Raw genomic sequence first — 12,665 nt, forward strand, 5'->3', positions numbered from 1 at the left:
TTCAGTTGCTGAGTACTCGATCGAGAGCCCTTTTACTCGATCGAGTGGTTTTGACGGTTGCTGGAGTTCGATCGAGTCCCCGCTGAGCTCGATCGAAGTGGGCTGAATTTGAAGCTCTCGATCGAAGGCCATTTCTGTTAGATCGAGAGGATTTGATGGGAAGTTACTCGATCGAGAGGTCTCAATTGCCTCGATCGAGTACTTTGCTTATTTACACAGGATTTTATTCCGTGATTAGTTTGTGTTTTAGTTAATAAACGCTTCCCTATATAAGGTGAAGACGTCATTAGGTTAAATCATCATCTTTTATCATACTTTACACTCTTAATCAGTTCCTAATTTTCTTTAAGAAGACACTTTGCTCTTCCTTTATCCTTTGCTACGTTACTTGTGTTCTTATTGCCGGATCCTTACCTTTGTAATCCTTTTTACTCTTTAATCTTTACTCTTAATTTAGTTCCTCTTATTTCTCTTAATTGTTCATTTCTTAATTTCCGTTTAACCATTGTTATTAATTTATGCAATATTGTTCCTTTGATATTTTCTATTATGTCTCTTGTTAGTTTATTCATCGTTGTTATTGTTAGTATCATTAATAGCATGAGTAGCTAATTCCCTTATGTTAGGATTAGGGGAGCCATGGTAGTGAGTTGCTGAAGTTATGAATAGGTTAGATGATTGAATTGTGATAACTGTTTCATTAACAATATAACTGTAATCGTTTAGTTGAGTGCACGCTTCTAAACTCGTTAAATTGGTTAAATTCAATCCTAGATCGGAAAATTGGAATGAACAGACCTGTTATGAACAGTAGACTACCCTAATGAGGACGGAAGTTAAGTTAGTTGTATTTTAGGGTGGATAGCGGACCGGAAGGACCTTTCCCCTACCCTTCTCACATTAGATCGTCTGAGCTATTTACAACTGAGTTAATTAATTGCCATGGTGAACCGAATTCCTAGCATACTTCTCTTTATCTGATCACATTTTTAATCCTCTTTACTTTTACTGCTCTTTTCTCTTATTCTCTTCCCTTAATCTTTTTAGTAGTTAGAAATCAATTCAAAACCCCCGATTGTTACCAGACATACTTAGATTAGCAGATAGATATAATAGCCTCCCTGTGGAGATCGATCCTACTTCCGCTAGCTTCTGTTAGTAGTTTTAGGTAATCATTTTTTTGTGCTAAACGACGGTATCAACTGGGCCCAAAGAAAATCAAAAGACAACAAAAACCGAAGATCTATCCATAAGCAACAAAATCAGATACTGTCATTCATCGTCTTTGTCGCTCATCATCTTCCAGAAATTTCATCTTCTCTTTTCTAGTCCATCAGTAGCATTTTCGTATCCGTTCAATCAGCTCTCTATCCCAAGTCCCCATTTGGACGGGAAAGCTCAAGATTTTTTGGGTTACCTCTTTAATGATCAGAGTCACCAACTTCTTTGGATTGAGGAGTATAAGTTCATGCTTACTGATGCGTGTCTTTTATATGATGTTTTACATCCTGTTTTACACGCATTTCAGAGCTCATTTTAGTAGTTTATGCTACTATTCTCCCTATTTCCGTCCACTCTCGTGTTTTTGTACATTATTGCAGAAATGTGAAGAATCCAGCGGAAATCAAGCTAAATCCGTCCCCGAGTATCTTGCATTGCATTTGACGTGAAGTATTCACTTAAGGAACGAGCTTGGTGTGCATTTCGAGGCCCAAAAGACAAATCCACGAGAATATAGAAGTCAAGTATCAGCTATAGCGGTCGATCGACCACTACCCTTAGTCGATCGACCAACCCACGACTTCCAGAGACTACTGTTCAGTGAAGAGCAGTCGATCGACTGAGCATCATAGTCGATCGACCACACCGTTACTCAGACGTGAAGATATAGAACGAGTTTTCCAAAGCCCAAAGCGATATTAGGTTTAGGAATAATGTTACGTATATTTTCTTTATAACGTAACCTAGTTGACGGAGATAGATTCATTCAGAAAATTATCAAGTTTTACATTCAGTTTTTAATTCCGTTTCCATTAGTTTTAGTTTATCATTAATTAGGGTTCGAGGATTATTTCGGTATTGAATACAATTCACTGTTGCATTCGACTGGTTCTTTTCCTTCGCAATTCACACGGTACTCTCTTGTTTTGTTCAGTTATTTTGCTTTCTTTCATAGATATAGAATTGCTAGATCAGTTTCCCCAAGCCGAATTACCATCTTATGTTAATTGTTTATTTCTCCGTATTAATCATGAATTCTGTAGTTTATTTAGCCAATTTTATTGTTGCCTTTATTTTCAGTATGAGTAGTTAAATAGCTTGTGCTAGGATGTAGGGGAACTATAGATTAGGCGGCGGAGAATAGTAGGCTGAAATCGCGTGTCAGTCGATCGACTGCTATACCTGGTCGATCGACTAACCACGTGAGGTGTTACCCTTGTTTTAATTGTTTTAAATTCTATTTTCGACGAATCGAGTGCACACGACTAGTTGAATGTCTAGGATATGACTGACCCATTAGATCGAGAGATAGGGACAGTTGTTAGATCACCAATTAAAATGACTAAACTATGCTGAGATCGAAAGATAGGTAAAGTTTAGATTATTATTCACTTCTCAGGACGAGAGTCAGTATTAGTGATATTAGGGACTTATAGCGAGATCGAAAGATGCTATATGTTAAGAGTGGACCGAGAGGACCTCTTATTTTCCCGCCTCATGTGTTTGATTTAGACCTACTTAGTATGCTGCCGCCGAAACTATAGTGAACCGACCATCCTAGTACCTCTTTTATATCTATTTTCATCCGTTTATTTAGTTTACTTTGTTTTATTGCCTTTAGATATAGACCAAATCAATTCAAACCCCCACATTTTTGTTACCTTAGACCGAAATTAAATAACTAGAAATTACGTCTGCCTCTCTGTGGTTCGACCCGACTGCCGCTAGCTATAGTTGTAGTTGGAGATTATAAATTTATTTTTGGCACCTCACGACGGGTATCAAATTTTGGCGCCGTTGCCGGGGAGGCAATTGTTCTAATTTTTAGTTGTTTTATTTTAGTCTTATATTCTTTTTGTAGTTTCCTCTTATGCGCAGGTCACAGGGTGGTGATTTATTACCGATCAATCCTGAGATTGAGAAGACCCTGCGATAGTTGAGACGATCATCTAGGATATTGCCGACAGAGGAAGAGCTGAGTACTCTGTCTAGTTACTACGAGAACGAACTGTTTGAGGAGGATCCACATTCATCTCCTGTTTCCACTTCTTCAGCTGAGACCGTCACATCTCCGGATTTTCTATAGATGGCCGAAGAAGCTACTATAGCCAGTCACTCGGAGCCGACAGCTGCGAATCTCTACAAAGGATTTGCATTGCCAGGGGAGGACAGGAAATTCGAACCGAAGCCTTCTTACATCAACTTGGTTGAGAGGAACCAATTCGGGGGAGCTGCGAATGAAGATGCAGCCAAGTATATGGAAACATTTATTGATTATTGCTGCTCCATACCCCCACCAACTGGTGTGACTCCAGACCAAGTAAAGGAGACCATGTTTATGTTCTCCCTTCGTGATGCTGCAAGGGAGTGGTATAGAGACCTGGATCGAGCTGCTAATGGGATCACGGACTGGAATTCGCTGGCTTTGGCATTTTATAAGAAGTATTTTTCTGCCTCAAAGACGAATGCTATCAGAGCTCAGATCACGAGCTTTAAACAGGGGCCTGATGAGAACTTTCATGAAGCATGGGTCCGTTTCAAGAAGCTGGTTCGAACCATTCCGCACCATGGGTTCGAAAAATGGAGCCTGTGCAATCAGTTCTATAATGGGTTCTATGACGATTAGAAGGCTATCTTGGATGCAGCTGCTAGTGGCAGATTCCAAGAGAATTTGGGAGAGACTAAGGGGTGGAAAATCATTGATGATTTGGCCACCCATAAAGCTGAGTATGGGAATTCACGAGGAAATCAAAGGAGGAGTGCCTAGTCTCCTTCTGTAGCTGCATTAGAGGCTCTCACGGCTAGATTTGACAAGTATGAGTTGGGTGGAGCTTCAAAAGGAGGGATCTATCAGGTGAATGCTGTTTCAGACGGTCCCTTCGTCTGCAGGAGATGTGGAGGAGAAGGGCATGTTTCAGAAAACTGCAGTGCTCCCTTTGAGTCTTGTGCTGCCTTTCAACATTATAGGCAGACAAACACTTACTATGAGCCGAATGTCCATCAAAACTTGAGTTGGAGGAGCCAAAATGTCCTAAATCCAACTCCACCTCCGCAGCAGCAGAATTATGTGCCTCCACATAAGCAACAACAATTCCAAAAGCCTCCGTACGTTCCTCAGCAGCAACAGCAATTCCAAAATTCCGATCTTACCGAATTGAAGAACTTGTTGCTGAAAGAGTCTCAAGCTAGAGAGGCCGATATAAAGATGCTAGAGAGCCAAATTGCTCAATTGGCTAGCAAGAGTACAACTCGAGCTCCGGGACATTTACCGACTCAGACGGACCAAAAAGAGACCCTTAACGCTATCACTTTGAGGAGTGGGTCCACCCTTGAGGGGCCTGTTATGGTTGAGGATGTCCCTGAGAAAAATGAGGCGGAAACAAGTAAGAACAAAGCTGTAACGAATAATAGCAAGAAAAAGGCGTCTACCAGGTATATCAGTCGATCGACTGATATACCCAGTCGATCGACTGATATACCCAGTCGATCGACCGGTCCGCGAGTTACAGGAGCTTCTGGTACTGTTGAAGCCGGTCGATCGACTGACCAACCTGGTCGATCGACTGGAACCGCTGCTGAAGGTGATTCTTTTCGTCCTCCAATGCCCAATAACTTGAGGGATCATTTGTTTCGGGGTACGACAACTCCGACAATATTGAGGGAAGACCCGAGTGCTGATGGGTCAGTCCCGGTTCCGAAGTTCGACCTAATGTCGGTTAATGGCTCACATTTGAGACGGTCTGAAGAGGGTTCAAGCTTCAATAAGGAGAAGGTGGTGGATTTTCAGCCTAAATCCACCGACGCCGGCATGCGAGATTTAGAGGAGGGGGCTAAGTTACTTCTTACAGCCCCATATCCGGAGAGATTAGTGCCGACGAAGGAACAGGTATCTTTTAATAAATTTGAAAAAGTTATTCGTAGCTTGAATGTACAAGTTCCTTTTCTCGAGTTAGTAAACCAAGTGCCCGCTTATACTAAATTCATGAAACAACTTTTGTCCAAGAAGCGGTCACTTGAAACTGTGCATACTGTCGCACTTACTAAAGAGTCGTGTTCTTATCTAACCCAAACTGCACCCCACAAACTAGAAGACCCAGGTAGCTTCTCCGTTCCTTGTAGCATAGGTACCTTTTCTATCGAAAAGGCATTATGTGACTTAGGAGCCAGTATAAGTGTAATGCCCTTGAGTCTTGCTAGGAAGCTGAAACTGACTAGGTTTGCAGTGACCGACATGACAGTACAGATGGCTGACCAATCTTCGGTCCAGCCTATAGGAGTCTTAGAAGACATTCCCGTGCAAATAGGGAAGTTCTTCTTCCCTGTTGACTTCGTTGTACTTGATATGCCTGAGGATGCCCATATTCCTATCATATTGGGTAGACCATTTCTGCACACTACTGGTGCAGCCATAGATGTTGGTTCGGGAACCTTGACCTTCAAAGTAGGGAAGCATTCCATTGTTTTTGCCCAACCTGCTAAGAAGAAAGACCCCATGTGGCCTGTGACTTGTAATACGGTTTCTGAAAAGAAATCCTACTTTGTGCTTTCTGACGTGCCTACTTCTATTCCTATTCCTGTTGTAACCCCTCCGCCCCAGATTGGGAGCAAATTGGAGGAAGATTTGTCTATTTCTGATATTGCAGGAGCTGGTTTGGGGAAGGAAGAGCTGCAAGTTGCTCCTGCTGCGAAGGAGCCAATCATTTCACGAGGCGGTCTTGGTTGCCTTAGCTATGGAACTGATGAGGAGGTTGATGACGAGCCGGTCAAAGTGAGGGAGTCCGATTTGGACTTTGATGAGCCAGAGGAGGTCATTGACTGGGAAAATATAGAAGCTGTTGATCCGTTGAGTTCGGCGGATGTTGAAGTTGAGATGAGTGCAGCTGAGAAGATGAGCACTGTGGAGGCTACTTCATGTAGCCAGAAGCCGACCAAGTGGGCTATTCCATGACCGTTCTTGATCAACTATTAGTTGATCAAGTGCTTCCTCATAAAACATTGTTTTTATTGCTTTTTGTTAGACTTTCTTTTTATTGTTTTGTGTGCGCGAGACTTCGCATTTTATTTTGTTTGCTTAGGATTTTATACGCTTTAAACTTTACATTTGGGTTTTGCGCAATTTTTGGCGCGGTATTATGTGCTTTTGCAGGTATGTAGATCATATTAGCTCAAGTTATTGAGCTAATTAAACGAAATCAGAAAATTACAGCAGTATTTCCAGTCGATCGACCGCCTACCCTGGTCGATCGACTGAGGTGCGACTTCCAGGAGTTTCTGTTCCTGTTCAATCCAGTTGATCGACTGCCTGCTATGGTCGATCGACCGTGGCTCGCTACTGTACCTGTTCACGACCTTTCCCCTGCTGTGTTGGGTCGTTTTGCGGAATCAAGGGAGTATTCCCTTCACTTTATTCCCCGCTTAATTTCTGATTTCTTCCGTTCATCACTTTTGCACATGATTTTACCGTCCCAATTTTGTTTTCTCGTTTTACGCGCGGTATTTGTCCGTCTTTTCAGGTACCTATGGTAGAACTGCTGGCTATTGAAACCTCCGAGCTCACGCTGGTTTGGGGAGGTTTCCTTTTGCTACGCTTAAAGTCTTGTGAGTTTCTGAGTCTTTATTTCATGTCATATTCATTTATTTAACGCAAATTCCCGTTTCTTGTTTATTTCATTACATGATTTTGCACAATGGGGACATTGTGCGATTTGGTTTGGGGAAGGGTTTTGCGTCGCATATCATTTGCTTGCATTCACGTTTACATTTTTGTTTTGCATTGTTTATTTCATTTTTTCATATATACAAAAATCCAAAAAAATTGAAAAATTTCAAAAAATTCAAAAGAATGCACGTTTATTTTAGCATATAGGTCGAGTCGGAACGGTAGTATTTCCATGATGACATTGCATTTGCATCTGTTTTATGCCTAAGCCTTGCTAATTAACATGTTATTAGTAGAATCAATTGCATAGTCTACGAGTTTTCGTTAAATTATTTGCTGAACTTGATAACTTGACTTAGAATTTTGGCAACCTACATCATATTTCTGAGATTTAGAGCTTATAACTGGTGTCATCTGTGACCGGTTTATTTAGGAATGTGAGTAGTACTCCTTATGAGGCATGTTACATAAATGTGCATAAATATGAACTTAATCTGCTTAATAGCTGTATGCATTCAGTTTGTGGTTTGTTGACACATGCGGTAGAGGTTTTCCTTTATTCATTTTACCCATAAGCTCCACACTGCCAAAAACAACCTTTTTATCCCATTACTACATCCTACATGTAGCCTGCCTTTGTCAAGCTAGTAGTTTAGTTTTCGGGATTGTTACTTCGTTTTTGGTGGTATTTGCTCGATTGAGATGTTGTTGGGAAAATGAAAAGAAGGAAAGAAAGAAATAGAAAAAAAGAAAAGAAATGAAAAAATGATTCGAAAAAAGAAAAAAAAAGAGTTCTGTACTGTAGAAGGCAGTCGATCGACTGGCTTCATTGGTCGATCGACTGCATCCCGAGAAGAAAAGAGAAAAAGAAAGAAATCAATTCACATAATTTAAAGTCCTTTTATTTGGCGATTTTTGCTCCCATGTTGCATTTATATCTTATGGGGAGTTGATTGATTTACTATTATGGAGATTGCGAGATTAGTGCTAATCATTTGCACCGGGTTTTATTGTTAATTTTGAGCAAGAAGTGGATGTTGTCATATGGCTTTGTTAGGTACTAGCTTGATCACCTGTACCTCCTCATTTCCATAAAATGTTTTGCCTCTTCTTACCCATTACCTCACATATCCATATTTACCTCGGCATGTGTCATGGTCTTTTGTTTGGTTGGAATGCATATGTACGGTTGTAGAGATTATCTTCATATTAGATTGCAGGCATGTTCTTATGGGTCGTAGTTAGGTGAGAGTCACTACAAAATTAATTCTTTCTATCTTACATATATTCACCTGTGCTTATTTGAGTGATTTGAGCGGCCCGTGAGAGTCCAATTTGATAAGTCTCTATAGTTAACGGTTCAGCAATATTTCTAACGACTCTATAACTTGTTTGCATGATTCATATGCTAATTGATTGTTAGTTGTGCATTAAATTGGTTTAGGCTATTCAATTGCATTTCGCTCTGAGATTGAACTCGTTCCTTTAGATCGAGTCTAGTTCTTGCTTGGGGACAAGCAAGGGTTTGGTTTGGGGAAGTTTGATGCGTGTCTTTTATATGATGTTTTACATCCTGTTTTACACGCATTTCAGAGCTCATTTGAGTAGTTTATGCTACTATTCTCCCTATTTCCGTCCACTCTCGTGTTTTTGTACATTATTGCAGAAATGTGAAGAATCCAGCGGAAATCAAGCTAAATCCGTCCCCGAGTATCTTGCATTGCATTTGACGTGAAGTATTCACTTAAGGAACGAGCTTGGTGCGCATTTCGAGGCCCAAAAGACAAATCCACGAGAATATAGAAGTCAAGTATCAGCTATAGCGGTCGATCGACCACTACCCTTAGTCGATCGACCAACCCACGACTTCCAGAGACTACTGTTCAGTGAAGAGCAGTCAATCGACTGAGCATCATAGTCGATCGACCACACCGTTACTCAGACGTGAAGATATAGAACGAGTTTTCCAAAGCCCAAAGCGATATTAGGTTTAGGAATAATGTTACGTATATTTTCTTTATAACGTAACCTAGTTGACGGAGATAGATTCATTCAGAAAATTATCAAGTTTTACATTCAGTTTTTAATTCCGTTTCCATTAGTTTTAGTTTATCATTAATTAGAGTTCGAGGATTATTTCGGTATTGAATACAATTCACTGTTGCATTCGGCTGGTTCTTTTCCTTCGCAATTCACACGGTACTCTCTTGTTTTGTTCAGTTATTTTGCTTTCTTTCATAGATATAGAATTGCTAGATCAGTTTCCCCAAGCCGAATTACCATCTTATGTTAATTGTTTATTTCTCCGTATTAATCATGAATTCTGTAGTTTATTTAGCCAATTTTATTGTTGCCTTTATTTTCAGTATGAGTAGCTAAATAGCTTGTGCTAGGATGTAGGGGAACTATAGATTAGGCGGCGGAGAATAGTAGGCTGAAATCGCGTGTCAGTCGATCGACTGCTATACCTGGTCGATCGACTGACCACGTGAGGTGTTACCCTCGTTTTAATTGTTTTAAATTCTATTTTCGACGAATCGAGTGCACACGACTAGTTGAATGTCTAGGATATGACTGACCCATTAGATCGAGAGATAGGGACAGTTGTTAGATCACCAATTAAAATGACTAAACTATGCTCAGATCGAAAGATAGGTAAAGTTTAGATTATTATTCACTTCTCAGGACGAGAGTCAGTATTAGTGATATTAGGGACTTATAGCGAGATCGAAAGATGCTATATGTTAAGAGTGGACCGAGAGGACCTCTTATTTTCCCGCCTCATGTGTTTGATTTAGACCTACTTAGTATGCTGCCGCCGAAACTATAGTGAACCGACCATCCTAGTACCTCTTTTATATCTATTTTCATCCGTTTATTTAGTTTACTTTGTTTTATTGCCTTTAGCTATAGACCAAATCAATTCAAACCCCTACATTTTTGTTACCTTAGACCGAAATTAAACAACTAGAAATTACGTCTGCCTCTCTGTGGTTCGACCCGACTGCCGCTAGCTATAGTTGTAGTTGGAGATTATAAATTTATTTTTGACACCTCACGACGGGTATCACTTACACAGGTTACGCTGTCTCCAAATGAAGTAAATACATGCATTATAGAGGGCATTGATTATCCCCTTTCTCGTTCCGGTACCACTCAGCTTTGTTCGCCAATCAATGGTATCACGGTGTGGAATTTTCTCCCCAATACGAGCTCCAAGGATGGTAACTACCTGTAGATACCTCATTTCTGCACCTCCCGCAAAACACCCAGTGATGATCGAGCCGCATGTTTAGCATATGTCCCGATTTTATGGCGTTTCGTAAATCGGTTAATAAAAGGTAACTCATACACTTGTGTCTACCCCATGGTTGTCATCTAGGTGTCATTACGATCGTTTTGGCAGTAATTAGAGTACATTTGGAGTCCGGGTCAAAACCCGTCTTCTTTTCCTATAACCGTCAAATCCCGAGTCAAAGCAATGTACTTTTCTACCTAAGGTTAGGATGTCATAAAATGTTTTGATTATATCTCATTTTGAGTCTCATGTCACTTCTTTGGGCTAAACTTAAAGTTTACATTACAAAATATAAAATTCATTTATCTAAAATGACAACCCGGCCTTTAGTCCCGTTTTACGAGGTGATAACGACTTTTTTGGGTCAGGCCTATTTCACAGAAAGTTCTAGATATTTCTCTTACATTTCCAACGCCACCAAAATCACCTTATTCCGAGTCCTGTAGAGAAAGTTATGCCTAAAATACGATAGGCTGTCAAACGCGTTTTCTACGCGAAGAAGGAACCTACCCGAGAAAGGACGCAGTAAGTGCTGCGCTTCTTGAGTACCAGTCACGTTGCATGACCGACCAATTTGACCACTACGCCATAATCAATAATTCAATTTATTTTAAAATCCTTTTTCAAGGGCACTTTCATATTTGCATGAAAGTTTGAGTCGAGTTACCACTAAAAAACTGATTTAGTTAAATCTCGCGACGCTATCATGTAAATCTGAGGGTGTAAAATCCCATCTTAATTATGTATTTATTTTCTGTATTGTAATTAATGTAAGAATTTATGTCATAAGCATGCTCGAAACCGTCTTTTAAAATCACCCTTTTAAAACCTTTTAACGGAAATAACACAGATCTGACGTGGGGAAGAATCGCATCAACTGACGCGCCTTCTGGAAAGTCTGTTGCGCCTCTTCTAGGGGTTGCTTTCAGCTGCTGCACTTCTTCTTCTTCCTCGGGTTTTTTGTTCCTTTCGTCTTTTGTTTTCTTGTTTCGTTCTTTTCCTTATTTCACCTAATAATTTTCAAATTAGTTTTTTTGAATCCTTTTCAATAACTTTCGACTTAAATCCCTTATAATTATTAATTAATATTTGTGGGTTTTTCGTCACAAATTCAAATCCGGATTTTAGAGACTCGATTTATCCATATCAAGTCCCTTGAATTCGTCTTTGTACATATTTTTCTTTATTTATCATATTTTGTTTTCAACCGTCTTTAATTCAAGTTTTGTATATAAATTCCGGTGTCGTAAATAATATCTAACCTGTAATAAATTAGTACAAACCTACCTTTACGTGCTCAGGCTACATCAAGCCAAGAGACTCCATTTCCAAGCAACATTACAAGCCATAGCCCCATAAAGCCTTAACTCCACAAAATCAAGCTCCAGAGAGATGCTCATCAAAGCTTCTTATTTCCGAGCCCCACATTCTAAATATCCAATCTAATTTCACCTTGACCCAGACACGAGTCTTCAGATACTTTGCTACCTAGAACGAACATACCCAATTTATCCTTAGGGCCCACTTTTAGGTGTGCTCACACGACAAGGATTTTTTTTTTACAAACTTAATTATACCTCTTTGGTCGATGATCAGAGGGAGTTATCTCAAATCAGTTCTTCGAGTCACCAAAGGAATATACCCTCTTGACCTATGCACTTTAAGGTCCTGATAACATAAGCTTAGGCACACACCTGAACTACGAGCATGGTTTGATTTCACCTCTTCAGGTGGATACGTAGGCAGTCCTTTCTTACACAAGAAGGACACAACCATCCCCACTTTTAACTTTCGACCTCAATTCTCAAAGCCAACTCAGAACTACGATCTGGTTTGATTTTTCTTCAGCTGAATACGTAGACAGTCCTCATGGACATAACCATCCCCACCATGAAATTTAACCTCAATTATCAAGCATCCCAACCATCAACTTCCAACCCAAGTTACCATCCTCAACATAACCATTTTTACCTCTTTACTGGGGGCTCTTTCTTGTCTCCTAGTCTTCTTTTTACCAAAGTCTAGAGTCATCTTCTCATCCCGGGGGCTTCTCTTCCGAGATGCCACCCTCCTTTTATTCCTCTCTCATTTGAGTCGAGCTAGTGCTTGGTCCGGACAATAGATTGATTCTCCAAGTTATCGTGCCTCAAGAGGGGTCTCTTTTACGCAACACGATGTCAATGGGTGTCCAAGTAGACAGCTGATTCACGGCTCATGCCTTGCCTTTATATGTCCCCATCATTCTTGCAATTCTTCTACCTTGGGAACTGATACGCGTTGTCACCCATACTTGGCGAGGGGTTGCGCATACTTAGGCAAAGTCTTTCAGAGTCATCTCCATTTTGCGTCCTTGTAGGTCTTCGTCCGTGTCAGTCACGTGTCTAAAGCCCATTGAATATGTATAACACATTACAAACAACAATTTTTTTCTGAGCAAGTTTTAAATAACTTTTATAAAGAAACAAATTTTGCAAAACCTATGCGCTT

The 12,665-nt window shown here is 40.2% G+C and overlaps 1 non-coding gene across 1 annotated transcript; it reads right to left on the bottom strand.

Annotated features, from left to right (window-relative positions):
• Window positions 1–3,688: 3,688 nt before the first annotated feature.
• Window positions 3,689–3,795, bottom strand: LOC141635999 (small nucleolar RNA R71). The gene has a single exon (XR_012540645.1). It is a non-coding gene; the product is annotated as a small nucleolar RNA R71 (small nucleolar RNA).
• Window positions 3,796–12,665: the final 8,870 nt, after the last annotated feature.

Source organism: Silene latifolia, chromosome Y, assembly GCF_048544455.1.
Source record: "Silene latifolia isolate original U9 population chromosome Y, ASM4854445v1, whole genome shotgun sequence".
NCBI classification, from domain to species: domain Eukaryota; kingdom Viridiplantae; phylum Streptophyta; class Magnoliopsida; order Caryophyllales; family Caryophyllaceae; genus Silene; species Silene latifolia.